Below are 12485 nucleotides of genomic sequence, written 5' to 3'. Positions count from 1 at the left end.
TCTGAGAACCAAATTAGAGTTCACAATTCAAACCCAAAAAGTGTTGAGGGGGTGGGTATGGCTACCCTCGCATACCCTACAACTAGCCACTGCAGACACTAATTGCTCATACACTAATTTCTCATGCATTGAGCCCTGCGAGCATGATTTCCATCCCCATCTCTGGCTAGTTTTCTACATCAATGGTGTCCACACACCCCACATTTTGTCCCTACCATGCATGGAAGCGCTGTGTATGCTCTAGGAAGAGCACTGCGCATGCAACCTAGGTATGCCCCTCGTGCTACCACCTGTGAGACAAGTGGCAATGAGCAGTACTCTGCCATGTGGATCCGAGGAAAGCCTTAGCTCCCACTGCTTTTTACCTTCTCGCCATGCAACATTTGCGGTTGTGCGAGCACTAGTCAACCCCCCCCCCCTCTCTCTCTCTCTCTCTCCTTTTCATCTTCTAACAGCCACATTCTTTGGTTGCATGGTATGCCTCCCAACCACACACACAGCTTCCCGCGCGATGCTCTCCAAACCAATCTTCTCACAAGCTGCCCGCTACGCCCGTGCCTACCCCAGCCAACTCTTCGCTCACCATGCAGCAGCCGATAACCGCACGCGCAACCGTCATTTTTATTTTTATTTTTTTAAAAAAAACTTTATCACCAGCCTGCAACGAACGTTGCTGCTTTGTTTGGAACGCCATAGCAACCACCCAATCGCCTGCTTCACCTACTCATGCCCAACCTTTTTTTTGGCATGCTTACTCGCGGGTACCACTGCACGTGCAGCCCAGTACTCATGCAATGCACCCTCCACTCATACAGCAAACACAATCCTCTAGCCAACCCGCATACATCTAATACATGCTCTCTCTCGTCACTCTCTGTGACTTAGGGCGCCCATACACCTGCAACCATATCCTTTTGTGCTTTGCTACGTCCAAGGTGTGGAGCACTCACATCAGCTGAGTTTAATTAGGGCTGAGCTTTGATGCGGTGGTTGCATTCACTGTATTGAATGCAGTTTGTTACAGACACACATCCTGTTCCATGCAAGCAGCGTTTTCTCTCCCCCTCTCGCTCAGAAGCCGAGATGCACTGCTCTCTCTCTCTCTCTCTCTCACACACACACACACACACACACACACACACACACACACACACACACACACACACACACACACACACACACACACACACACACACACACACACACACACACACACACACACAGAGCAAGACATGGCGCTCTCTACTTCTATGAGAGGGCAAGAATGCATGACCCCCACTACGGCCGGATCTTCTATGATTCTAGTGTGGAAGCAGCAGTCCATTGTCAATGGCACCCAACAATGGATCCTGCGGACACAGCAAAGGCGGTGCTCAATACGATGATTTCAGCGTCTCTGCATATTTCCATGTATGTTATGGAGAGGTATGTTATGGAATTGACATTTTACTATTTATTGCAGTTGACAGGTGGAAAAGGCTTGACCGAGCTACGCTATTGCAAAAGGAAATTACATTTTATTTATATTGATTCAAGTGCTCTTTTATGAGCTTTGGCCATCTATGACCGACCGGCTAGTCTGTACTCATTTTGACCATTCAAGAAATCTATAAATGAAATACGTGCAAGAGGGAAATGGTCACTCTTGCACGGGGGGAGATTGCACCCAGTGTCTGCATAGTTCTTCTCCCCTCTCTTCTCTTCTCTCTCTCTGTGCAAGGCGTAGCACTCCGCTCTCGGAGGTGCACCTAGGCATGTTCTCTTCCTCTCTCTCGCACTCCATCTCTCTCTATTCATGTATCTTGCGATCACGCGCCTATGTGGTTGTCAAGTATGTCGATTAGTCTGTTTTATGGTTTTAGTATGCTATTTTGCGTATTTTGCAGGGGCGCCACGCTTTCTGTTTGTAGCAGATGGTTGGATTTCGGGGTCCATTGGCCAAACATAAAACTCTTTATGTAATACATGATGGCTTTGGAGAGAATCATATAGTCAATCACACTGTCCCCATTATGTCTCCTACATATAAATCCATTGGTTCCACTCCACAAAGATACACCATTGGAAATGAGCATACCCGTGCTATTACACATGTGTAAAAGTTACTTTCCATAGTGATCCGGCTCTTTCTCATCCATTGAACTATGATCATACAAGTGAACTTCCTCAAACTCCCTTGAAATGTATGGCATATCAAATTGTTGAGTATCATGTTGCAATTTTTTTGTGTGAGCATTCATATCCCCAAATACAATAACATCACCTTCACCTTTGAAATAAGCAATATCCTCTTCTAAATCAAAAAATGAATGATCTCTATCTGTGCAAGAATAAAAGGGAAAATCATGATGAGGAATGTAGCAACCGGCGACAAAAATGTGTGCTCTTTTTGGTGTCATAATTTTCAGCCATACATAACGTTTGTACTTGTCATCTTTCACAATTCATACAAAATCTTCCAATCCTTTCTTAACCATACATGCTACCCCTCCTTGTCCTCTTCGTTGCTTGAGATTATTTGAGCACATCAATGAATGTACACTGTAATACTCCAAGACGTTAATCCTTCGTGTATCATGCTCCCTGCAAGTTTCAACAAGAAGTACAACATCGGCTTTGCTTGTTAGTTCATCAATGCCGACCCCCGCATTCCATGGGTATCCATTACAATTCCAAAATCATATTTTCAAATGTAACTCGGTGTAATAGGTCACGCATCCCTATTTGCTTGAGTGACTTGCCTCCTCCTTGGACAAATTATCTTCATGAGAGACCTCCTTGTTTTTCTTATTCTTTTCCTCATATGCCTTGCAACACGTATTTTGTTGCTTAATAGTGCGATCTTCACATACAAAACATTTTGTATCCCTCAAATAGACCCAACTATTATCAAGGATAATATTTCTCTTAGTCTCATTCGGCATGGTGTATACAATTGGCCGTTCTCCCGAGCGAGGAGCTCCTTGATTCCCCACTCTACGTGCTCCATAGACCATAACTCTGAACATGCCAAAGTGGGTTTTGAAAAAATCTTCGATAACAATGGCAAGAGAAAGAGAAGTCTCTAACTTCTCTTTTGGAATTCCACAAATAACAATATTCTTGGAATGTAGTTCCCGGTTCTTCAACTCCTCCACATCCACATTCTCAATATTCTTTGTTTGAACCATAGCTTGCATGAGTGAGGAATTAGAAACCACATTGCTACCACATACATCAGTCCAAGACTTGTTTGTGCATAGATTTTTCATGTCACATACATCCTGGCTCATGGTGTAAAATTTCTCCTCTTTCAATACATGGTCATGCTCTACTTTGCTCATCTGCTCCTTCAAAGCATTCAAGGCCGCAAGAGAGTGTTTACATTCCTTGACTTCATCTTCAAGCTACATCAAACATGTTGTTTGCATCTCAAGTGTCCTCTTGAGATTCTCATTATTAATCACAATTACCCTTAGTGTGCCATTCTCTATTGCAAGTGCTCATAAGTCTTTGCCTTGTTTGTTTACAGTCTCTTGTAATCATACCAAGTATGCCATAATCATGGTTTTGGGTGTCGTTGGTTGGGTGGTTGTGTTGCTATCTCCACATTTAGGAGATTTTGGATCATTTTCCACGATGGTTGTGGACCTTGTTGAAGAAGAAGAACCCTTGTGAGTGCCGAAAGACATTGTATGTAAAATAAGAGATGAGAGTCAATTTTCTTAAACCTGTTCCCTTAGGAAATGCTGCTACAAAAATTCCTTCCATAAATTTGAAAATTTCTATCTTTACAACAATGCATGGAGGGCTTTGTGCTCTTCGATTGAGGCTATAGATCACCCAAATCGGAGTTCGGTTGAAGAAGTTATGATCAAAAGAGTGAACAATTGTCTACTAGGTCAAAAAATGGCTGCGTTTTTTGTTGGGAAGAGAGAGAGAGAGAGAGAGAGAGAGAGAGAGAGAGAGAGAGAGAGAGAGAGAGAGAGCCCTTGTCCTACTCGCTCGCTATGCCCTACTGGTATTCTCTCCCACCTCGCCTTCACTACCTGTTGACCGCTCGCAAGCGTTAGAGCAAACACACACACACACACACACACACACACACACACACACACACACACACACACACACACACACACACACAGAGAGAGAGAGAGAGAGAGAGAGAGAGAGAGAGAGAGAGAGAGAGAGAGAGAGTAGAAAGAGAGAATTGAATTGAAATGAAATGTAATTTTAACCTCTTCTAAATGTCATATTGACCTATGAGATGGTGAATCTTATACAAAGTCTTGATAAAAAGAAAAAAAGAAACTAACTAGATAGAAGTTGTGTGATCAAGAGCTGGAGAGGTACATATGCAGAGAGACACACACACACTGCTACCATATACATGTGGTAGTGATGTGTGTGAACACACTAGGACCGCCGTGGCATTTTTTCCCTCTTTAGGAGGTTTTTTCCCACGTGCATTGTATATATGCCCATCACTCTAGGGCTATCTATCTTTCCGCAACACACTAAGTAACACACTCTCTATCGTGTGCCTTGAGCTTCCTTCGTCTTCTCCAAGATGTGTATGTTTCTCTGCAACCCTAATTCCGACAATTGGTATCAGAGCAGGTCACGTCCTCCCGGGCTTAGTCGCCAGCTGCTCCAACACACGCCTGCTCACTTTCTCCGATTTCAGTGAGCTTTGGCAAGCGTTCGCAGGTCAACAAATATTTTGGGTGATCTCGAAGAGCTCGGTCTGCTCAGAATTTTGATTTGGGCTCATTTCGGCCTCCGTTTCCACTATAGACAGTACTGCACAGGCTATTTCGTCATTTTGTGTAGAATTTTTGCTAGTGCCGTTTTCTGCATAACAGGTGCCTTATAGTCTTCTACGGTTTGTGCTATATAGCATAGTTTGTTCTCGCTCCATTTCTCCTATTTTCGGGCAGTTTTCACATCAGGTGCAGCATTTACCATGGCTGACAACAACAACACAGATGTGTTCAAGATGTTTGCTGCTGAGGACAGGTTGGATGGGGCAACTACCCTATGTGGGCTTATATGATGCAACATGTTCTTGTGTCAAAGGGTGTCTGGAACATTGTGCAGGGCATTGATGTACATCCTGGTTCTGAGGATGCAGGCGATGTTGAGGATGTTGCAGGTCTTGTTGCAAGGATTGCAACTGTTAGAGTTGTTTTGCCTACGGTAGAACAAGCTCGATGGGATGTTAAGGATGCGCAGGATCATGCATTGATTGCGTTGTCTGTGAAGCGCATCATTGTTCCTCACATCCGTTCAGTAAAATTTGCAAAATAGGCTTGGGATATTCTAGCAGGTCTTTATGCAAGCCGCAATGAGGCTAAAATTGCTTTGCTGCATAAAGAGTTGGAGTAGAAGATTATTCATGAGAAAGATGATATGGAAACTTTCCTTGCTAGTGTCAAGGATATCAATGAGCAACTTATTTCTGCAGGTGAAGTTATTCAGACAGTTCCCTTGTGCAGACTGTTCTTGATGCCTTACTAGATTCTTATCAGACTTTTGCTAGTACTTGGAGACTTATGACCCAAGGAAATCCAGAAGTTTTCAAGTTTGATGCATTATGCACATTGCTGTTGCAAGAGTCACTTTCCAGAAAAAACAGGACTAGACAGCGTGTAGTTGAACAGGCTTTTATTGCTTCTCAAAGAAAGGGCGGTAACAGCAATGCAGCCACTTCTTATGGTTCTGCTGCGAGTGGAAAAAATTATGTTCCTAATGCTTCTGCTGGCAGCAATTTGTCTGGAAATTCAGGTGATAAGGGCAAAAAGAAGATGCGTTGCCATTATTGTAAAGCCAATGATCACTTGATGCAGTCGTGTCCCAAGTTGAAGGCCACAGAGGCTAAGAAGAAAGAGGGTGGTTCCACTGCAAATGCTGGTTCCACTACAAATGTAGCCATTGTTGAGTCTTCTGTGAAAGGAGACTTTGTTGCTGATGTTGATGCAGAATGGGCTTTTAGCGCAGAGTGCACTTACAATCCTGCTATCCATGATGCATGCTTGTCAGTTGCTGCAGATTGACATGTGTGGTATTTCTACAGTGGTACTACAAAGCACATTACCTCACATCGTGAATTGTTTACTTCTCTCAAGTCTGTCCCTCATGGGAATTTAGTCACTTGTGCCAACAACGCCTCTTATCCAGTTCAGGGAGTTGGAAAGATTGTGCTCACTGTTGCTAATGGCAGTTCCTTCACACTTGTGGCCTTTTGTGCCATGGGCTGTATAAGATCACTTTGTATGACAAGTGTGGACAAAATTTTCCAAATGCTGTTGCAGATTCAAGGGCTATTTCAGATGCAAAACTTTGGCATGCATGTTTTGGTCATCTGAATTTTGCCAGTTTGCTGCGTTTGCAGAAATCTGATATGGTTGCTTCTTTGCCGCCTCTTGAAGCACTGTCAAACAGGTTTGTGAAGGCTGTATTTTGGGTAAGATGCAGCGTTCTAAGTTTCCAAAGGATGGTTCAGTTCGGGCCACATGCAAGTTGCAGCTTGTGCATAGTGATGTTTGTGGGCCCATGCAAACTTCGTCCTTGGGCAATTACCTGTACTTCGTGACTTTCATTGATGATTACTCCAGGCATGCATGGGTATTTCCATTTAAAGCGAAGTCCGAAGTTTTTATGTGCTTCAAACAATTTTTGGCTATGGCTGAAAATGTCTCGAAATGTACTCTGGGCAGCCTCCGTTCCGATCGAGGGGGGGAGTATATGTCTCATGAATTTAATGCATTTCTGGCTAGTCGTGGGATAAAACACCAATGTACAGTGCCTTATACACCTCAGTAAAATGGTGTTGCTGAGAGGAAAAACAAGTCACTGACGGAAATGGCATGATGTATGGTCAAAAGTCAAGCTTTGCCGCATTCTTTTTGGCTTGAGGCCATCATGTGTGCCACTTATGTACTTAACAGGTGTCCTACAAAAGCTTTGCTGTCTATTACTCCATATGAAGCATGACATGATAGAAAGCCTTCTATTGAGCACATGCGTGTTTTTGGTTGTTTGGCATATGCTTTGGTGCCCCAAGTGCAATGTAGAAAATTGGATGATAAGGCTGTCAAATGTATTTTTGTTGGTTATAGTGCTGAAAGCAAAGGTTATAGGTTGTATCATCCGCAAACAAAACGTATTCTGGTTTCTCGGGATGTAGTGTTTGTGGAAGATTCTATTTAGCCCTTGCTGTCATGTACTAGAGACAGTAATGTAAGCTCACAGGACATTTATAACACTTTGTTGCCTCTTTTCAGTGGTGGAGAACCGAATGTAAGTTCCAATGAGGCAAATGTATAGCCTATGGGGGTTTAGGAAAATGTTTTAGATCAGCCTATTACTGATGTAGATGTACATGATGTACTTGATGAGGAAAGGGATGAAAATGAGCAGGCTAGAGGTATGCGAAAATGGCTGGAGCACACTTTGCGTGACAGTAAATTGGATGCACCTTTGTCTAGTCGTACGCGTTCAGGCTCTCGCCATGCATCTTATGCATCAGATTGTTATGCTTTGGTTGTGTCTAGCTTACATGATGTTGAGGAGCCTCTGTCTTTTGATGAAGCACATAATTCAAAAAATTGGATGGCTGCCATGCAATCAGAATATGATGCACTTATAGAAAATGACACATGGACTTTATGTGATTTGCCTCCTGGCAAAAAGGCCATTGGTACGAAGTGGGTTTACAAGTTGAAACACAAGCAGGATGGTGAGATCGATCGCCATAAGGTTCGACTTGTTGCAAAAGGTTATGCACAACAAAAAGGCATAGATTATGAAGAGACTTTTGCTCCCACTTGTTGTATGACTACTGTACGTTTTCTATGTGCATTGGCAGCTCATTTTGGTTGGGATGTACATCAATCAGACATTGTTACTGCTTTCTTGAATGGTGACATATTTGAGGAAGTTTATGTAACGCAGCCTCGCGGTTTTGTCATAAAAGGACAAGAGGACAAAGTGTGCAAATGTAAGAAGGCTTTGTATGGGTTGAAGCAATCTCCTCGTGCTTGGTATGAGAAAGCTGACACTTATTTGGTTAAACGAGGCTTTCGTAATAGTCCAACAGAAATCACATTGTATGTAAAGCGTGAGGATGATGTATTTCTCATTGTAGTTCTTATGTCGATGATTTACTGATCACTGGACCAAATGAGAGACATATTGCTGAATTTAAGGCTGATTTGAATGCTACTTTCAAGATGAAAGATTTGGGACTGTTGCATCATTACTTGGGTATACAGTTTAAGCAGTGTGATGATGGTATTGCCTTGTGTCAGAAAAGTTACATAGAGACATTTCTATGTAAGTTTGGACTTGAGGATTGCAAACCTATTGCCACTCCCATGGAAACAGGTTTGAAATTGAGTCTACATGATGCTGGCCATCCTGCTGATGTCACTCTTTACCAAACTGCTATTGGCTGCCTCATTTATGTATGCAACACGAGGCCAGATATTCAGTTTGCAGTCTCATAGGTCAACAGATTTATGCATAGCCCAGGGTCTAAGCATTGGCAGGCTGTCACGAGGATTTTCCGCTACCTTACAAGCACTTTACATCTTGGATTGTTTTATCCCAAGGGGGATCATTGCCGCCAGACTTACATGCTTTTTTGGACTCAGATTGGGCTGGTTGTTTTGACACGCGAGTGTCCACAAGTGGTTTTTGTTTCATGCCTAGCAGTTCATGTATATCATGGTTGAGTAAGAAGAAACTTATCGTGGCCACTTCGCGTTGGGAGGCTAAGTACAGGGCAGTCTTCACAGCTACGGTTGAGTGTGTATGGCTCAGACGTCTTATGGATGATTTGGGTGTTGGTGGACAAGACACTGCCAACACTATCTACACTAACAGTCAAAGCGCATTGGCAGTTGCGAGGAACCAAGTTTTTCATGCTTGCACAAAGCACATTGAGGTGCATTACCACTATGTCAGGGAGAGGCTCTCAGCAGGGGAGATCAGCTTGGCTTATGTGGCAACACAGGACAACCTTGTAGATCTTTTCACAAAGGCATTGTCTCGTGAGAAGCTTGAAGCTTTCCGCAAAGCTTTGGGCTTACTCCCCTTTGTGGACTGATCCTGTCCTCAGGGCATGGCACTTTCCTTTACTCATGTGCCAGCTCTCGTTCACCACATCACTCCAGGGGGGATTTGTTACCATATACATGTGGTAGTGATGTGTGTGAACACACTAGGACCGCCGGGGCATTTTTTCCCTCTTTAGGAGGTTTTTTCCCCCGTGCATTGTATATACGCCCATCACTCTAGGGCTATCTATCTTTCCAAAGCACACTAAGTAACACACTCTCTATCGTGTGCCTTGAGCTTCCTTCATCTTCTCCAAGCTGTGTGTTTCTTTGCAACCCTAATTCCAACACACACACACACACACAGAGAAGAAGAAGAAGAGGATTTTAACGTCGTAGAAAACTATTCTTAGAGACTTTAAAGATCTAGTCGGCGAGTTATATATGCCACAAAGAGAGAGAGAGAGAGAGAGAGAGAGAGAGAGAGAGAGAGAGAGAGAGAGAGAGAGAGCACTATATTTCTTATTGCAGACGTGAGACACTACTAGAGTTTTAAAAGGTGGGTATCAAGAGCCGGAGAGGTATATATACAGAGAGAAGCCCACTTTGGGGGGCTTGTAGAGGACTTGCTTTGAGCTAAGCAAGGTAATGGTGCATGCGGCAGGCTGGAAAGGGGGCAACCAACTTCAAGAGGACATTTGGTATGCTGATGTGGGGGAGCTCAAGGTGCTAGAAGTTGGACAAGCTTGCGGCCTTGTCTACATGCAGGAGAGCCACTATATTAGGTGCTAAGACAAAGTGGGTAGCTAGGAGGCAATGCAAAACATTGAGCTTGCGAAGGGTAGCCATGCTGCTAGCAAGAAAAGCAAGCTTGCTGAGACCTGGCTGGTGGTAGTGCGTATAACTCTCTCTCTCTCTCTCTCTCTCTCTCTCTCTCTCTCTCTCTCTCTCTCTCTCTCTCTCTCTCTCTCTCTTGGGAGACCACTTATAGGTGTAGCTTTCTCGGATCTGTAAATCCCTATAGAGGAACAAAATCCAATTTGGGAGGCCTTTAGGAGTAAGTTGGTGGCGAGTGTGATGGGTTGACAAGGGGACAAAGAGGGGCCATGCCGTCGCCAAAGGCCGCGCCGTTTTACTAATAGTTAGAATATGTGTTGGTTATAAATATATTTGATCTCACGACAGGGTGCACGCAGTAGGAGTGCTTGGGAAACTTGGACGATTGGCATGGCACACACACCTCACGGGCGGAGAAGAAAGCATCAAACGAGTGTTCACCAAGCCTCAGCACAAGGGCAGTAGCAATCAATGAGTGCAAGTAGACAAAACCCTAAGCAGATTTGAGAACTCACAGTCAGGCAATTTGAGACCAGCACCTCATGGTGTTTTTTCTATAATCATCAGCGTATTGACATCGCGCTAGAGTTTCTGCACTCGTATTGTTATCGCTCTTTAAAAATTAACATACCTACCAAAAGAAAATTGTTATTTGTAATTGCAAACTCTCATCACAACATTGAAAACAAGAACAAAACAATAACAACAATAGAAATTACAAAAAAGTTTTATTGCATATAAAAACCAAAACGATCCTCACCATTCAAAACCATTGCATGCCAATCATATTCAACATAAAATGAGATGTACGTGATTACAAACCACCAAAGAACCACTCCCCCAAATATTTGTAGACTTTAAGAATATAAGTATGCTAAATTTTTTCCAAACCTCTAAGGTTGCATGCTTACCCTTACGACTCCGGGTAAGTATAATTCCACTTTTGTTGAAGCACCATGAAGCAAGACCTCATGAGTCTGAGCATCAAGGCCAAGTACTCGTAGAGGTGCTTACGATGTATATATCCAAGGCGTTTACTTTCTTGGTTCTGAAAATACTCATAAGTGCATGTAGGAAAATCTGATATTGTCACAGAGTACGCGACTCCTTTTACACACTTGATCCCATAGTCTGTAATGGAAATGGCCTATGAACTTTGAGAATAGAGGAATTAAGAGAATTAGAGTGGGCATTTTTGTGAGATCACTTTGAGAACATAGAGGGTGAACTTAATTGATGGTAGACACATAAACATAGTACTTAATTAACCTGGCCTGAACAATACTTTTGCAAGAGAGAGAGGATTAGAGAACATGACAATAGTTAAGGACTGGATTTACTTGGAGCCGGTCACCCTTCCAAAAGGCATTTGTATTATAGATTCTCCCATCAAGAGAGACTTGGTACAATACAATCTTTGTGTTCCTTGTGACCTTGGTGATGCTATGATGATGGAAAGCTTCATGCATCACAAGCATAACATAAACTTTGTAAAAAGCATCAACTATCCCAAGCCTTATGCGTCTCGGCTATATTCATCAGCAGCAGCAAAGACTTCCCATGTACTTTAAGTAGTAAGGGACTTTTGGCTCTTCCCTCTTTAACCTTAAAAGGTTCTTTCCCCCCATAAAAGTATGTAGAATGTCATTGTATGAATACTCTATAAGAGGTAGGTACTTCTCTTATTGAGAACGTTGATCTACTTCCATGACATAGACTTTTAGTAGCTTCAAGAATCGTTAGATTAGTTATTTCACTTTGGTCATCCGTTTGTGGATGATAGGCCGAAAGAGAAATTTAATCTACTTCCTAGGTTCTCACAGAGACTCTTCTAGAAATTACTGGTCATTCTAGGATCTTTGTATGACACCATAAATAATGTCAAGCCATGATACTTGAAAATTTGAGATCTAAAGAGGGTTGCCATTTGATGTGCCTTATGATAGTCCTTTTGACAAGCATAGAGTGTGTTTTCTTGCTAAGCTTGTCGACGACTGAAACAATCCAAGTTGCTTCCCTTGATCAAATTCCAATTTTTGTTATACCACACAATTTGAAACATACTCTTGTATGTTTACTTTTCATGGTAGACCAACATAAATACATTTCTACTCCTTGAAGATTAGATTATGGAATCCCTCTTTGCTCCACATAAGGAGAAGCATGAGATTCATACATGACCTTCTTATTGTATGGGTGAGTAACACATAGCCTATTGCCGTTTGAAAGATAACCATCCTTCAAGGTGAATGGTTCTTTTTTTCTTCTCTAATGCAAAGGCTGTAATTACCTACATAAAGTCTTGGTCAATAGCATAATCATCTATCACAAAAGATAGATCATTATGAGTTGCTATATATACCACATTTATCCTTGGCCGTTGTGAAAGTGCATCGACCACTTGATTGTGCTTGGGAGCAATGTGAGCAATATCAAATTTAAATTGTGAAAGAAAATTTGCCCACCTCATTTGTTTGTCGGAGAGCTTGGTTTGCATCATGAATTTCTTGAGGCTTTGTGATCCATTCATAGGATGAATGGAGCCCCCAAGAGATAGTGCTTCCATGTGTCTAGGGCATGTGAACAACCAAAAGCTCTTTTTTC

Source organism: Adiantum capillus-veneris, chromosome 28 (assembly GCF_014529385.1).
Source record: "Adiantum capillus-veneris isolate H3 chromosome 28, ASM1452938v2, whole genome shotgun sequence".
Lineage (NCBI taxonomy): Eukaryota > Viridiplantae > Streptophyta > Polypodiopsida > Polypodiales > Pteridaceae > Adiantum > Adiantum capillus-veneris.
This window is presented reverse-complemented; position numbering follows the sequence as displayed.